The sequence below is a fragment of the Argiope bruennichi genome, chromosome X1 (genome assembly GCF_947563725.1).
Source record: "Argiope bruennichi chromosome X1, qqArgBrue1.1, whole genome shotgun sequence".
Taxonomy (NCBI): Eukaryota; Metazoa; Arthropoda; class Arachnida; order Araneae; family Araneidae; genus Argiope; species Argiope bruennichi.
The window spans coordinates 18,244,080-18,263,201 of NC_079162.1; positions in this window are offsets into that span (position 1 = coordinate 18,244,080).

Sequence of the window (19,122 nt, forward strand, 5' to 3'; positions counted from 1 at the left end):
GTATGCAAATTTCTATTCGTAATAAATAAATAAAAAAAAAAGAATGTAAGTATAGGCGACTGTTCGTGTTTTACCGGACAGATCGTTGAATCTGCACAGCATGTTGTGAAGAAAGAATGTATGCCTCGGATAATTTTTTTAAACTTTACATAATTAAAAATTAAATAAGAATTTGGCATTTTATGACAATATATAATATTATATAAAATTATTTTTATACCACTTGGAATTTAAAAAAAAAATATTTTTCAAATGATACTAATTGAGATGCTGTATGATGCTTTTCTGAATGCAGAAAAAAAATTTTGTGCATAATTTTTTAATATACTTTGTTGTAATGAATGTCAAGCCAATTTTATTGTTTCATCAAATCTTTAAATATCTTCTTTACTTTTAAAAATGCTTAATATAGATATTTATATTTTGATTACATTATGATGAAATTTTTTTGGTGAGGAAATGCAGTCATTGCTTTGCCATTATTTTTAGTTTAATTTTTTTTTCATTTCTGGCTTATATCAAATAGATTTGTTATAAATATAAAAACAACTCCAAAAAGGTTTAATTCATCACAAATTGTACAGCCCCCAGTTAAAAAAATGAGACACTTCTATAATACAAACAGTTATTATCGAAACTGGTTTCGATGGAAATGGCTCAAAGAGGCAGGCTCATTTAGATTTTTAAAAACTGATTTCCGAGTTAATTGATATAGTAATTAATTAAAATTTCGGAAGTTTATATGCAGAGATATTTTAATAATCTGGTACTATCGTTCCTACCGATGTTTCAAATTTCATCCCAAAATTCTTGAGATATACTGAATTTTGTTCACTTAAAAGTCCACCTGAATAGAGCCAACGCATTTACGAACCTATATCAAACATTTTTCAGATTATTAAAAACAAAACAAAATAAAAAGCATTTCCTTCGTTTCATTTCACTGAGATTTTGAAAAATTATCCAAGCATGATTCAGAATGATTGTTAATAGCATTCATTTCCAAATAAAACTTTATTCCGATATATGAGATCGCAACTAGCTCAACATTCAAAAGAAGGAAATAAAATTTTGGTTCAAGGTATTTGAGGTATGCGCTCAAGAATCATATGAAAAACAAAAGTTAAACTCTAAAAGTTACGGTTACAGAAACAAAATTTCAAATTTTTTAAATGGCAACACCAACCTTCTTTTATTGGAATGCGTTCTTCAGAGAAATAAAAATAAATAGCGTTGGAACGACACCTGTAGCATGAAAATCACCAGTGGTAGACAGACTAAGAAGATAAGAGAAAACGACCAATAACAGCAGAGAAGCAACTGAAAGCAAAATAATTTTTTGTGTTCCACAAATTTTCTACTTCAGCCACGATGCATGCGGCAGATGGTGCCTAGAGCCAAAGCCCATGTCATGCCGAAAGGAATCTGTTAAACTTCATGTCTCTAGTAAGTAGACTACAGTTATTTTCTCTATGACGATCATATTTATGACAATGAAACAATTCATCTATACAATTTGCATTTTTAAAATTTGACTAGAATTTTTTTTTTTCGTTTTCATATATACGAAGCATAGAACCGATGTATTGCAACCATTGAATCATTTGACACCGCGAATTTACTGAAACTTTGTATTTTAAACCTTCTCAAGTTAATTTTTTTTCTGTAATTATGTCCGCCTGTGCGAAAAGGGAAATTCGAAAAAGGAGTTAGTTAGAGCGACGAAATTTCGTATGTAGTTTATGCACCAAAAATGTTGTTGTTGTTGTTACTTATGGCACTTTACAAGACCACTGACAGAGTTGTCAGTGATTTAAACAGAGTGAGCGTCTCTTGTTTTTTCAGTAACGCAACTAGGGCCTAGAGTACGACTTAGCTATTTCATGAGTCACATTCGCTTGCACAAACCCTTTTTACAGGGGGGAGGGCACATTCACACACCTCATAGATAGAACACAGAAGAACAACCATGCCTGAACCGAGACGCCCAGATAACGGGGAAGACGCGGTACCCCTAAGCCAGGATGCCGGCACCAAAAATGTAATATTGAACAAGGTTTGGACAAAATCTGAGTAAGGAAAGTTTGCGTCTGTCTATCTGATCATGTGTATGTGAGCACATTTCTAAAAAAAGACTGTTTAGCTGAAATTTGGTGTAAAGTTTTATCGTAGGACTTAAACATCTGTATCAAAGTTTGAAGCAACTCTTTCAAATAGTGGTTGCTTGTAAATTTGTTGCCTCCTGAATGTTCAAACGCGATTTCTCAAAAATGCAAGAAGGTAGATATATTAAATTAAATGCGTAGTTTCGACATTAAAACTGTGTGGAATTTTCTGTCCGATCATAAATATACAAAAGACGCGTTTTTATAAAGTACCTAAAAATCATTTAATTTTTTGAATATTTTAGGAAAACGTATTAATTTGTAATACAGATACAACGTGTATACAGCTGTGAGGGCTATCACAGTAAAGAACACAATAGAAACGGTCAAGTAACCATTCATTTGCATGTGACTTTTAAGATATTGCAGCCGGCGTCCTGGCATAGGGGTAGCGCGTCTTCCCCGTGATCTGGGCGTCCCGGGTTCGAGTCCCGGTTTGGGCATGGTTGTTCTATCTGTGAGATGTGTGAATGTGCCCTCCTGTAAAAAGGGGTTGTGCAAGCGAATGAATGGTGCGTGAGTGGCAAAGTCGTACTCTTGGCCCTAGTTGGCGCTGCTGTAAAAAATAAGAGACGTCCCCCTCAGGCTTAAATCGCTGTCTTCGTAACAGCGGGCTTGTCAGTGGCAAGTGCTATAAGAAACAAAACAAACAAACAAGATATTGCAGCTTTCCATTCCTATTACATATACTAGAAACCATAGAAAGAAGTATTTGAATGCAATTAGTACGCTTACATCAGATGCGAACTGCGAATATAAACTGTTTTGTTTAATATATTTTTGTGTTAAAACTATAACCCCTTTTTTTTAAAAATATTATTTTGGTCATTTTATTGCTGTAATTATTGTCTAGTTTGAATGAAAATTTTGTTAATGTCGTTATTGCTAATCATCCATCACCAAATTACTATTAATGAATAAAGGGCCAATTCTATAGTTGAGATTCAACAAGAATCTACAGCTAAATGAGCCTCGGGAGTGAAAAGAAAGAGAGAAAAATTATCATAAAATCCGTCAGTCAATATTAACTTGAATGGATGCAGCATTTCGCGTCTGAATTTTTAAATTCAAGCTATATACAAGTATTTAACTCTTAATTTATTAACTAATGGATTTAATTAACTAGCAAACTCTTATTCTGCTTCAAAGTAAACATAAATTTTGATGATTTCCATCCTTGTGTTAATAATTGACAATTTAAATTGAATGATTAAATTTCTTGAAACTACACCATCTTAATTTGCATATTCTAGAAAAAAAAATTTTAATCACATTTGAAGAACAAGTAAGACCTAGACATAGGAGAGGAGCAATAAATAAATGGGTATAAGCATTTTTTAAATACTTCAATATAAAAATTGCTTTTCAACATTAAAAATAAAAATCTGTAACAAAGCATTTTATTAAAAGATTAATGCTTAAATTTCATTTAAAAATTCATAAATACAAAGAAGGAATGATAATAAAACATAAATGATTTGAAGAAAATAGTAATTCAGCAATGCAATTGTTCTTTCTTCTAATAAGAAACCCTAATTTATATTCCACATCTTTTATATCAGCTTATAACTTTATTTATTTTTTATAAGAAAAAATTCCATTTTAACCCTTTAAAAGGCCATTTTTTCCTAGTCATATTATGTTAAAATATTTTTAGGCTTTAAATAAGAATAAGAAAAGGGATTCATTTAGCTTATTAGATAAATTTAATTTGATTAATTAATTAATTTGGTTAATTAATAATTAAGTAACAAATCAAGACTGAGATAAAGAACTGAAGCATATAAGTTTCCGACTTACTAAAAAAATTTGTCAGAACCTACAAAACCTACTAAACTACATAATTTCATACAAAGATTGATAAATTTGGCGGAAAGCATACTTCCCACGGCCCTAGAAAGGGTTAAATCAAAACCTTTTTATCTGAAAATGATACGATTGCGATTTTCTGATGATATTTAAAACTCATGTATCACAACAAATCAATCGATCAAAATAATGAGAAATAATATTCAGTTCCTTAATAAGTAGGATTGTCAAGAAGTTGTTTTCCACTTTTTTTTTTAAAAAAAAAATATTTCAGATAATATTGCAGGTTCCATTTTTTTCAGGTTTACTGTCAAGTAAATTTCTTCCTATGTGTTACTACTAAATATTACTTATTTTCTTAAAGTCGTGTTTAAAAATTTGTTATAAATATCATTTTTTTTATTGAAGAATTTATTTCATCCATTTGGGTTCTAAAATTATGTTCTTTTAATAAGGCAGAGAAATTTGAGGAATATGGTACAGTTTCCGAGGTAACTTCAAAAACTTGTTGGATTTTTTTAATATTGGGCTCGTTATTTTTAAAAATCTTATAACTCTTGAAATTATCTTCAAAACTTATAACATTTTTTCGGAGGTTTATTTCACGAGGAAAAAAAAAATTGCAGGTATAATGAGAAATTACGAGATACTAATTGATTACCTATTTTAATTCATTAGATTTTACAACTAAAGGTCTTTTTAAGCCATTTCCAATGAAACAAGTTTTTTATCGTAGCAAACACTTCAGATCCTATTTACTTTCTCATATACAAAACATCGAGAAAAAAAAGTCGAACACGAAATTTTATTAAATCTCCACCTTCTTGAGCTTGAGAAACACATTTTGACATCATATTTGTTTGTCTCTCTATGAAAATGATAAGTAAAAATCTCTTTTAGTTAGACAGATGGATGAAATCTGGTATATGGACTTCTGCAGACCAAATTTTGAACGGAATCCATTCAGAAGTCTGTCTGACTGGATGTTCGAGTATTAGTAAACTCGATAACTACAAAATATAAAGAACTATGTAGATAAAACTTGTTATACAGGTTTAACGTATCTATGCAATTTTCTAATATGCAATGCAATATAAACAAATAACAATTTGGACACTAGGTGTAGATTCTCAATTATTTTTGAATGAGATGTGAAGAGTATAAAATGTGAAGAGTATAAAAAATAATTGCTATTACTTATTTCCAAATCATATGCGAAATGCTTATTTAAGTCAATATTGTATATGAGCATAGAACAATCAATAAGTGATTCCCTACCGTATTTAGTTAAAAATGTTATTGTGCAACTTATAAGCGTTGTGTGCAATTGTTGAATACTTCTTTAACACGTATTTTTTTTCATAACTACAGGACAAAAAAAAAAAAAAGTTTTTTTTTTTCAGTTTAGTTATATTAACGTCCCGTTTAAAGCAACACTAGACCTGATAATTTTGAATCGCGGTCAGATGACGAGGACGACACCTGGGCTGGCACCCCCTCTTCACTCCACACCAGCGAGAGGACGTTTGGTCATGGCGGATTTAACGTTCAACAGGCCCCCTTACACGACGGCTTTTTTGTGGAATCGAATCACGAACCTGAAACCCCCCAGTTCCGAAGCCGAGACCTTACCACCAGGCCACCGAGGCCCGGAATTTGCTTTCAGTTCTTACATGATGTTATAAATTGAGGGTACAGACATGGTTTCAGGAGAATTTATTTGTAGTCATCGATACTTTATTGTTTTACTTTTTGTTAGCCTTAAGGTTTGATAGTGATGATTTCTATTTAATGTGAGTTGATTTGTTGTGCCGTTCATTTAAGCGAGTGTAAGTGTATGACTAAGAATTATTTCGTGTATGTATGCAGTCTAAAAAAATTATAATATTATACCATTATTATATTTACCTTTTCGTATAGTTTTCTTTTATATATATGCATATATTTCATTTTAATAACCAATAAATGCTTGTTTGTGAAATTATGTCTGTTTGTTTCGCATATCAGAGAAATTGCTAAGAATTGCGCCAGTAATGAATTTGGATCCATAACATAATCGAAAATAAAATTTAATCACTATCTGAATCGAATGTTCTGAGCAAAATTGTAGATAAATATCTTACAAGACTGATTAAAGTGGACGATAATGAAGAGAATTTGAACTATACCAACATTGCAGTCGAAACCTATATTTTAATCAATGGATATTTTTATATTAATATATCAGCCAACCTTAGAACACTTCAGAAGTTTCGAATCTATTAATACATACAAAAAGCTGCTTTACTCATTAGAAATGCTAAATTTCTGATACGTATCAGAAAATTATTTCTTTTTTATTTTGAAACTCTTTTTCTTATCTGAATGCAGCCAGCAAGGCTCCTGTTCGCATTCCTGATTTCCTCGCCAAACATACGTTCGGACTAATGAAATGGAAAAGCATCCATCGGTAAAGTTGGTTTTCATAGTTGACATTCTTTGGTGGATCCAATAAGACGTTTATTTACTGCGCAAGAAGAATTTAATAAAATACAGCTTCTCTCCAGCTTCAAAAAACGAAATTCCAAGGCATTCCTTTGAATTAATATTCATTTGATTTCTTGAGTAGGATTGAAACGAAAGAAATTTTGACAAGTTTGTAATTAGAACAGATAGAATGTTGACATAATATATGTGAAGAAACAAAAGAAGAAGCGATATGATTTTCCCATAATTCTTTATAAACTAAGGTAAGAAGAAAGCTAAATATTGTTAAGGCTAAGTTTTATTATGGAATAGTTAAATCACATTTCTATTTAAAATTTGAAACAAGAAAATTGAAATAACACAGTTTCTTATTTGAGCCATTCACGAGTCATACCGATTAATTTTGTTACATTTTGAATATTTTTTGTATGTTTTTGTAGTGTCAAAGCATATAATATGCTCCTATTTTTTTATCTTATCCGAAATATATATAAAATACTGTAATTGTCAAAAAAGTTCAAAAACACATTTTTGGCAGGATAATATTTCTGTCTATGAACTCAAAAATGTTTTGAACTTCTTGGATGAAATTTGGTATATGTATTTTATATCAAATTTGTAGCTTTCTTATTTGCAGATCCCAAGAGTCTCATAAATGGAGTACTATTTGGTGTCTGGAATAAGGTACCGAATAGCTTCCATGAATAATAGAGCAGCTGTTCCTGTAAAACTTGAGAAAAGGATACTTGGAATCATTTTTTGTTGGAAGATTAATGATATCCAAAATGGAGACATTATTCTAGATATTGTCTCTTAAAATATTTCAGAAGCTTATTCGTTGTTCCTTAAATTACAACTAATAACAGAAGCTGCTATAGAACCTTAATACGTCCTCTCATATGCATTAATTAGAGCTCTACCTACGCTTGCTTTCTTCCAAATTTGTTGACGTTCATATGAATTTGCTCTTCTAAAATCCCTCCATCAAACCATTTGTTTCTCTAAAAAAAGTTACAGCATCCAAAAACTGGGAGTCTTTTTTTCTTACATTTTAACAAAGGTGACTTTTTTACGATTAACCTTCCTTTCGAATAGTTTTTCTTTTCGTATATCTGATTCCGACATCTTATCTTTTGTAATACATTACCAGTTGTCTCACGATTGTATGAGTTCCTTCATGATCGTTTTTTAAGTCAGGTGATAATTTAGGTCTTTTAATTTGCTATTTTTCTTTTTGTAAGATCATTCAAAATTTTCATTCGTAAATATGAACAGTTACACAGTTAGTTTTGATAACTTTTTGTACTGTTTAGGGTTTCTCAGACTATATTAACAATTTTCCGTTGAGATTCGTTCTTTTGTAAGAGCTTTATATTTGAATCCTTTCGGGCAAGGTTTGTTCCTTTTTTTTTGTGATTCCATTGTTGAATCAATGAAAATTTCAATTCTCAATTTGAGAAAATTAGTATAAAACTTTCAAAATGTACTTAATAACACAAGCATTATTATGCTTTGCCTTTTCAAAAGCTTTTGAATTTGTGAATTCTCCAAATATCTACTTACTTTTGAAATATAGATTTTACTCGCCGTAAGTAAAGTCGGGGAAAAAAATGAAGACCGCATTATTTGCAAGTTTCTTTTAATGCTGTAATTCAAAACGACAAATGACATCCTTCAAAATAATTTTTGTATTTTATTTATTTGAAAAATATAAAATTTATGACTTGAGATATAACGTATATACTTACTTTTGAAACTAAGTTCGTATTATAATACATTTATTCTATTTAATTTTTTAATTACAAGCCTCAGTATTTTTTAATTACAAGCCTTACAAGTATCACTATCTTCTCAAAGTTGAGCGACCTGGGATAGAGTAATTTAGCTGTTTATCAAAACAATGATTAGGAATTTAAGCATCTATGTCCTGACAAACATACCTGTCGAATAAAATAATTAAGGCAGGGGTAAAAACCCAACTCTCTTATAAACATCTTATACAATTTTGCAAATCGGCACCTTTCTAAAATAGATTTTGCCAGCCAACTTACATGATAAATTTCATCGATTTCATAATTTAAAAAGTATTTTTTCTATTCTATACTGATAACATAATATATTTAATATACGATGACACATACTAAAACCCTTTTTAAAATTATTTTTTAATTGATATAAAAATATTCATTTTAAGAGAAACTATTACATATGGATTTAAGAGAACTATTAGATTTAAGATAAACTATTACATTACATTATAAAAATATGCATTATGTAAGAAAACTATTACACATATAAAAATTTTATATATTAAAAACTATAAAAAAATTAATAGTTATATTTTTATAATCATTGCGAATTTTCATTTTCATTTTATTAAATTTCTTCGTTTATTTTATAGATATAAATACCGATATTTTAATTAATAAATTTTTTTATGATATTTATTTGTAGAAAATTCATCAATGATATTGATTTTTGTAATATGTCATATTTTATATTAGAAATATTTAAAGTCTTTAACTTGGATAGTTCTAACGGCAATTGGTTTTTTTTCCTGCCAGTTAATTTGTTTTAATAACCAAGAAATTCTTTGGTTAAAAAAATTTTTTTCAGAGGATCAGAGATGCCTCTGAATTGCAGCCTAATTAGTTCCTACACAAAGCAGCCCATCTGAATGTTTAAATGAGCATGAAATACATCTAATCTGGAAAGTATTTTAGATTCATTTTTACTTTTTAATTAACAACTTTGGATAATTCATATACAAATATCCATAATTGCTCTATCGAGAGCTGCCTATATCAGTAAATATTCTTCAAAAAAGTTTGAAACTTTGTGGATGACTTGATAAAGTGATGGGAAAAAATTTGGTATGTATGAAAATTTGTTTTAAATCTGAAAACTAATGTCTGTCTTATCATAAAAACTGATTGTACATGTGCAAAGTTTTTCCTTTTTTTGAAGGAATACCTATTATAAAACCTACAAGGACAATTCGAAAATCTATTCTTACTTGAACAGCTACCTCCTCTTTTACCTGTGCAGAAACGAATTTACTATCCCGATAAGGAGACCAGTTCTTTAATTCTTATTAAGGAGCTTTTTCTAAATGTTCGATTCATCTGTCTCATTCCGTTTGATGAATAACGTGCGAAGTGATTCTCATAAAGGGTAGCGACTGGCATTCCATTAATAGGAAGTGAAACTGGAATTCCTTGATGTGGTTTTTATTTCATGTTTATCAAGGGAGTCTGAATTAAAATTTGGCTTTAAATAAAATAATTACTTCTATTTGCTTTAAATGAATTTTCGTTTTATTAAATTAATTTATTTTCAGAGATGAAGTGATTAATTTTTAAAAATTAATCTAGCTTGGACTAAGGAAATATCAAACAGATTTTGATTGTTTAGTGGAAATTAATGAATTCAGCGGAAATGACATCACTGTCACATGACGAATATTACTTCGCATGACATCAAATATATAATGACAAAATGAAAAGTTTAAGACATTATGCATCTGCCTGTGTATGCAGATTAAGTAAATTTTATAAGATTAAAAAAAAAAAACCTTAAAACCTTATTCAAGTTTTTATATTGCGATCGAGAAAGAAGCTACGCCACGAAAATCTTTTTTAAATATTCATTTAATAATCCTCAGTTATTAACAGGACGTATTGTAAGAAATTGATGGAATGTTTTTGAGCTTATACTTTATACTTTACTGCGTTTTTTAGACATAAAAGTTTTTCCAACGCAATGACGTAAGTATAAATATAAATATAAAAAATAATCTAATATACATATAAATCCATAACACATCATTAAAAGTTTCAATTATTGCATACTATTATTAAAGAAAGTAAATAAAATTGAACAAAAAATAAAGGTAATTAGAGGAAAAGGTAAAGGAAAGAATTAGAAAAGGTAATTAGAGTTCTTATGTAAAAAAATTAGACTACCAAAAAAATTATAGAAAATAGAATTACCAAAGAAAATAGTTAACAACAGCAACAAAATTCATCGAATTCAAACAGGAAAAGAGCTTATGAGCAGCAGATACAAGATGCGTAATAGCACGGGGTGAAAAAAAAATCGATTTTTCAAGCACCGACTTCTAACGGAGCTCAAAAGCTAAGTCTTTGTAGGATAATTAATGGTTAGATATTGACAAAAAAAATGATACCTTCTATCTTACGCGCATAGGGTGTAAAATATATAGGGTTTTTGATTTCGAATAGCATCACAGTACTTCATTTTAGTTGAGAAAAATGAAACCTTCAACTACATTTTGACTTCCTACAAAAAGTTTAATATAGTATATTTTTTACAATTTAGGTGACAAATCGGAGTTTCACCGGTATACAAATCTATGTTATATTTTAGTAAATGTCAGGTTATGGAGAAGATCCGAACAGTAATAAAGAGAATACGCTCCAATTGCAGAAAAGATAATACTAATCCCCAACATTTCAATAAGAGAGATCTATGCGCCACTTTTTTTTTCAATGCACAAATACTGAGTTCTTAACCAGTTTAAAATTGTGAAACAGACATGCATACCTTATTAATTTTTTCCTGTTGGAAGCGTTATAAATACTTAAAATGATAAATTCTATCTAATAGGAGGTGTTTAAACAAATGACCCTAGATACATAATCTCATTGTACCTAGGGCCATTCCCTGAAAATCAGATTTTACTCGGTAATGAATAGAAAACATAGTCTGTCTATTCAACATTATAATTTGAAAAAAATATTGAATCCAAATATAAGCTATACATATATTATCCATTTCAAGCAACTATAGATTTTTTGAGCAATTTGAACATATTATTGTTATTCTCTGTTTCATGAACAACATCTTTATCATACAGAAATTATTTTGAATGAGCAATGTTTTGAGATTTTCACACTATAGTGTTCCTCTTTAATGTCTGTTAATTCTACCTAAAAATATTCAGTTTTATTGCCTCGTAATCTTAGTAAACAAAAATCCTCTTTTTTTTATTAGTTTCGCTTATAACAGCTACCACAGAACTTGCACCTTCAGAAGAATCAAAAGAATCTACATTGTCTGATAATTCTTCGGACGACTCAATCTGAAACACAGATTTTTTTTCTGGAGTTTTGGCCATTCTAATTACTTGCAGTACATTTTCTTTCTTTTCTGGTGTATTTTTGAGAAATTCACATGTCCCCCGCTTCGACAACCAAGTTCCCTTCGTCTCGAGAGAGTACTGTTCAAACAATACGTCGGTTAGAATATGTACAAATAAATTTCGTATTTCCGGAATGAGTCTTCTAACAAAAGTGAATAAACTATTGTTCTGTTGACTCCAAACTGCTGTGCTGCAGCCCCAACTGGAACTCGATCTTTCAAAACTGCTTTTGCATCCACAGTCACATTATCTACATTATATTTTGACCTTTTATTCCATCAGGATTCCTAGGCATCTAAATTTATAATTATGAATATGTCATTTAAAATGAATATTAATAAATTAGGAATTCGCTGTATAAAAGTGGGGTAAAGGTTGAAATTTTGATTAAAATATGTAAAAAACCTTAAATAAATTTTTAATTTTGCTTTTAAAAATTTTAAAAAATGGTCGTTTTTAATAAATTCTCCTGCTTATTTAAACAAATAAAAAATATGTAATAATGATAAAATAAAACGAATGTTTTATAAGGCAAGCACATGAGAAGTTCCTCAGCAATATATACATCCTTTCCACTTAAAAAACATTTAACAGCAAGAAAAATGATTACTTAAAAAGGGTTTATATAATTAAGGTTTTCTTCTTCTATTTATTTTGGAAAAGCTTTCAAAAGATAACAACAAATTAAAAAAAAATGTGTTGCTATTAATCTAGGTTCATGGCCCTGGGTACAAGACTGTCATTTCACACAAAATGTCTTCCATTGAAACACCCATATAGAGAAGGGACTCTATTTACCACTCTAATTAATAATTAATTTTTACAAATAAAATCATGTACTAGAATTCAAAGAAAAGTATTTGATTTGTCATTGTGAATTAGTAAAAGATATAAGTAGCAAAATTTTATTCAGAATGTCCAAAAATATTTTTCATTTATAACTTGTCATAACCAGTGGCGAATTTTGGCAATATGAGTCCACAGGGGCTGAAATAATTTGGGACCCCTTCTTAGTAAACATTGATGATAAGAAAATATCCTGGACTAAACTTATTTGAGTTTTGAACTTTATCTTCATTCTTATTTTTTGATATCGTTATACAATTTAAAGGCAATTCCTCATGTGTATATAGCTTTTATTTCTCATTTATACGGAGAATATACCTTTTATTGACATAATTTATACACTATGTCATTTTTTTAAACGGTTCTAAAGCAATGAATCTTGTATTTCATCATATATAATTTAAAGCAACGGCCGTAAAGTTCCATAGACTCCAATTGAATTAAAGAGCCATAGAGCCATAGACTCTTTGACGGATTTAATTCAAAATTCAATAAGTGTTTACACAGTAGATGCTAAAGTTTTATACCAAATTTTATTCATATAGCTATTTACATTTTGGAGTTTTTCATGTTCACTTGCACTCGCAGTCAATGGATTTCATTGAAATTTGACTAGCTCAAGGCGTTTCTAGGCTATCGTGTTCACAGATATATGTAAACTGACATAATTCCTAAACTGTGCTTTACAAAATCAGTGAAAGCTGAAATGTTGCCTAATCTTGGGTTTTTTGACAATATTTTCTCTTTATATACTTCGTTATGAGAGTAAGTAAAAATGGGCTTGAATTCATAAATCGCTAAATGTTTTATGAATTATTACAAATGCTACTTTAAGTAAAGGACTATGAAAGTAAAATTTTATATTCTTTTTGATCTTGTAGCTGAAACAAACATTATCAACTTTCTATAATCCGAAGACTGAATGACATACTCTATATCCCAGCATATTTTCTGATAGATAACATAAAAAAAATGGTAGAAATATTAATGCCAAATGAAAAACAAAATTAAATTTTATAGGGAGGTACAAAAGCGCATACTGAATAGCAATAACTTTTACTATTAATTTATTGTATTATTTAATATTTCTATTATTACTAAGGTCAAACATTGAAGTAAAATTTTGCATACATATAAATAGATATTGAAAGATATCAAAATATCACTTTTCTTGCTTTTAATTAATAATAATCTATAATTATTATCATAACACCATTTTCAATAACTAAGTAAGACAGTTGACACATTATTCTGCAAATTGTCTTCGACTGTTTTAAAACAGAAAAAGATCACTCTCAAATTTTATTATAAATTCGGCATGGCTTTTATCTAGATTTAAATTTGGAGAATACTATTAAAAAAACAATGAATTCTTTTACTTAAATTTTTAATTACCGTTTGTAATTTACTGCATTTAGAATGTTTCAACTAATTTAGCAAAAAATGTTGCGATATTATTTTAATTTAAGTGATCTGACATTATTGAAATGAAGAGACTTGAGCGGCGATGAAGCGTTTTGGAAAAATCAAAAGACAAAGTCTCCTTAATACTGACAATTCTGATTCTAGAAGAAAAAAAAAATCACACTGTAGCACCAGAATTAGATTATTAATGCAAATGATTACTACTTGAAATTAATCTATTCCATTGGTTAAACAAAAGACTAATAGATGTTTTTTTATGCTCATAGCTTAAAATCCAAAGCCACCTTCAGTGGGAAATTATTTGCCCAGCATACAAATGTAGCCATGTCATCTAAGTTTGATCAACTGCGTTTTATCATAACAAATGAAAATAATACTTTAAAATTTTCTTGCGCAATAAAAATAAAACATACTAACGAAATCTGTAACCGGTTGTTAACGGATCGATTCGACTGCTTTATAGTTTTATTTTACGATAACTTTCGAAATGGGTTAGTAGGAGGAGACAGGCGTTCATTGATAACTAAGTTAGGGATCCCGTTCTTTCATATGAAATAGAAATTGGCGAAATCGAACGAGCAGTTGAAGATGAGAGGTTGGTTATTTTTTCCATTATCAGATATGGAGATTGTTTATTTAATAATAACGTTTATTTGTCATATTTGTATCTTAGAATCTCTTTGAATACTAAGGCTTTCGAAATTATTTAGGGATCTGTTTTTTATTACTATTTCCCTTAGTTTTTGTCTTTTATTCTTCTTTAAAGAAAAAGTAAAAGGAGAAGATTCTGCGAACCAGACGGAAAAGGAGACTCTGAACAAATAAATTTGTCATCTGCTAAGCACTCCGGTTGAAGTATATTTTTAAGCTTCTATAGATATTGAGGTACGAGGCGACTGCCTGTGCGGAAAACCGCCACTGCCCACAACTTTCTTCTAGAAAATTTCAAAACGGCTGGTGAAGTAGTGCTGCCACTCATGCAACTCAATAATGAAACTAAATCATAACCAATTAAAGAGTACGTACATGATAAACCTAGGTGAACAAGTGTCTCCTACACATGGCAGAAGTAACTGCTATTTTATATGCATCACAAAATCATTATTATTATTGGATTTTCGTAAATTCTATATATACACCGATAACAGGAGAGCTTTTCAAAATTATAATATTATACTTTTTCTTGTTAGCCGATTGTTGTACAAGTATGCAACAGCTATCATCATTAAAAGAAAGATTTCGACATAAAATTCGTGCTTAGTTCATGTTGCAATCCAAGACAATGAATTTGAAAATAGGGCTGCTAAACTGGCTTCGATACCTACCACTTTCCTTTTTGTGACACATCAAATAATATATATATAGAACGTGACATAAGGCTTGAGTTGGCGATAGGCTATATTCTATTCAATCCCTTCTAAATATGTACTCAATTTCTTGGGATTGATGAGCGGATGTAAAACTAATTCGTCTTCGTATTGAATACACAAAATACACACACAGATGTTTCTTTTCCATGAAATGAGCTCTCATTTATACGAACTGTGATGCGGTCATCTATACTGCCCATATGCTGCCTGTATTAATTTTATTTCCGATCGTTTGACTCCCTTTCACTCATTTATTTTAAATTTGTATGACTTAATATTAACACCCTTTGTTCTTGACACTCAAACGCATCCACTTTTGCTATTGCATCGTCATTTTCCGGAAATCTTCCATTCTTCGCTTTTCAAGAAAGACTGTCCTGCAAACTGTATCTCAATATTATTTATTATTTGCATACTACACAGTTCTTCCTTGGATATCAAGAAGGGCCAGAAATCTCATGGAAGGAAGTCTGGGCCGAAGAGTATTTACAGAATTATTAATACTTTTTCTATGTTATTTAAATTATTGTAGAATGTAAATTAATGAACAAAAAACCTTTCGTACATTGTTGTGGTTGCGTAACGAATTGAGCCTACACATGCCTGCCTACATTTTTGCTTGTGTGTTTGATAATTGTTTTAGGATAATCAATATTATTCCGTAAAACTGGCCTGAAATTTTTCAGTTACGCAGTAAAATATGCCATTGATTCAAAAAGTAATATATAAAATGAAGCTTTAACAACAAATTCAAGGAAAAGGATCCCCTTGTTTATCAAACATTTTCAGCTATGTTAAGCCTGTGTTGCCTTTTGTCTGAGCCTTAACGCTTAAATTTTGGGCAGTTTCCAGCTTGGAGTAAAGATATAAAGGTAAAAAATAATTACACTTGATTTCATACTGTCAACTCTTATTGTTGGTGACATTCTTTACCCTTTTTACAAATAACGATCTTATGAGAAATATGTTTAGCCAACATTTTCTGTTTAAGCTGCTATCATAGAAGGAGGTAAGTATTTCATTCTAGTAATGGTTATTGATGAAAATTAAATGCATTTATTTAATACCAAATCGTTCTCGTCGTGCTGAACCTGTGTAGCTCCACTTCAAAATCCTCAATTTCTTCCCGTGCAATTGTACATGATAAATGAGCTTCAGTTGAAACTCGCCCTAGGCGTGATAGAATTACATGCAATATGCTCCGCAATCTGGATGAAGATTGGCAATAATCCTTTGTTTGTTTAACAGAATTTGGAATAAACAAACCTTTCCATCCCAGTGAATGAAAAAGTTATGATACCACTTCTGAAGCCAAAGAAAAGATTTTTGTAACCCTCTGCACAACAGACGCTTTGACAAGTTGATCAATGGTAGACTTTTCTAAGAAAAGATAAATGCATTACTTCATTTAAAAATGATTTCCACAAAAACAGACGCTCTTTTGTAACTTTTTCCATTTAGAAACCTATATTCGTAACGCTTTTATTCATTGAAATCATCATGTTGGTATCTTTTTCAATATTAATAGGGCGTGTGACTGTACGTGGTACTACGGGATCCTTCATACTTTACCTGAAATAAATTTGAAAGGAAACTTGGCTGTTTTAATAAAGAATTTCTTTTTTATCTTGTCACATATTCCGTGTTCATTCCTTTCATATCCTTTTATTCTTCAAGCACACGTCTTAACTATCACCTTGTTTATTCTTTACTTATGCCAAATTCTTCAAGAATCACTTACAACTGTTACTAGAACCTTATACATTGATGATTTGCAAATATCTTGCCATGGATCACATACGCTTGCCATTAGGAGACAACTATAAACTGCCATTGATAAATTTATAGTTTTAGTGTGACGAAAATGAACATCCACTTTCTCCTGAGAAAAGAGGCATTCATTTCTATACAATATGAAGCAAAATGAAGCCACTCACCCAAATCCTGTGGTTTATATCTGCAATATAGCCACCCTTGTTGATGAAGAAACACGCTTTTTAATAATGGAGGAACTCATACGGCACGTCCTTCATTTGATGAAAAGCTCTCAATATTCTCAAAGCGTTTTAACGACATCTTGGAGAGAAAATTCTTCTTTACTTCGCATTTATTAAGCATTAATGCTCTCACTCATCGACTATGTTTACGAAATTTATGGTTTTGCTCTTCTGGCATTTTATGGAAACTCGAAACATTTCATCATACTGCATTGCGAATTTATTCTGGAGCCATCAGGACTTCGCCTGTTTATTCATATTATATCATCATTTACCTACGGAAGAGAAAGTTGTTTGAAACTTCTGCTACACGTTATCTCTTTCCAACCACCCGGTTCGAAATAGACTGTGCTTTCAAAAGTATATGAAAATTGACTCTCAAACTTTGAATCTGTTGAGGTTTATCCATCTTTTGCAGTTTCAGATTATTCATACTTTTCATATTTTAATTCATTTTTAAACTTTGACTAAAACTACCACTGCTTGAGATTCTCCGATTAAGGAATTTAGCATCCAATTCTGCTGGATCCCTAGTGATGCAGATATAATCGGTAATGAGATGGTAGAATGCACTACCGATGCGGCTTTATGCATTTTACCATTGTCATGCACACACATTACTCTGTTATTGCAGAAATATACTTTTAGTTTGGTAAACATCTTGGTATCAAAAGAAATAAAACTAACTGCATTTTTATTAAATCGACAGTTAGCAGTGGCCTTTTGTATCGGTTAGAGGGACCACTGTCAAATGAACCAGACTACGCGTTGGTCACCTTCACCTTTTTCACAAATATATATTATTTGTTGAGAGAGTACCGACGTCTCAGACTACAAAGTTCATCTTACAGATTAATTTTAGTAGAATTTCCTAGATTTTACTCTCAGTGCACCAGTTTTTTACATTCTCGTATATAAAGTATACAAAGAGAAGGAATTATAATCGTCAAAAAAATCGAACTGAAGATTCTGATGAATCTCCACGTCCAAGGAATTCTGTGTGTCCGGCTTTCCAAGATTTATATTTTTGCAATTTGAACCCTATAAATACTAAACGTAAAAAGCTACATAAATTAAATTTGGTATAAATGTTTAGCTGCTAAAATGAAGATTAATAACACATTTTGAAGAAAGTCCAACAAGGTGTTGATCATCTGCCAGTCTATTCTTTTGTATGTGTGTAAACATGTTAGTTCAGTAATTAGGCAGATAAAATTGCGTTCAAAGCTTTAGCATATAAAGTGTACATCCTTATCAAATCTTGAAACAATGACAACAAACAAAGGGATTATCGTAAACGCAGTAACTAAAAGTATCCAACTCGAATAAATGAAATTTGGCACGTGACTACAGTTGTAATTTTGCATCAAATCTGTCGAGAAAAAGACCTCCAAATTACATATTCGGGTGCTTATGTATTATACCAGAAAGAGATTCATTGCAAAATAATCCTCAAAGATCGCTTGATAGATTCAGGTAAAATGCAAATGCTTCATGCCAAAGATCTGTATTTCCTAACTATTGTTCACCAATATCATGCAAAGCAATCACTCACCCGCAATTTTATCTGGGGTGGTGGTGGTGGAAGGTAATACCTTTATTGGAGAGTATTCGAGAAAGTTTTGAAAAGGACCATTCACTGCGGTTTAATAATATACAGATGCTCGAGCTAGAGAGAGAACAACTTTTATTATTTTTTATATAAATATCATTGCGTTCAAACTTTAAAAATATTTTTCCTTCTTATAAGTTTCCCTATTCAGAAATTTAAATTTTTTAAATCCTGTTTTATAGTTATATTTAATTTTTTAGACAGATATAAATCGTTTTCCCCATTTTAATTTAATTCGGAAGAAATCTTGTTTTATTTGTTAATGAAT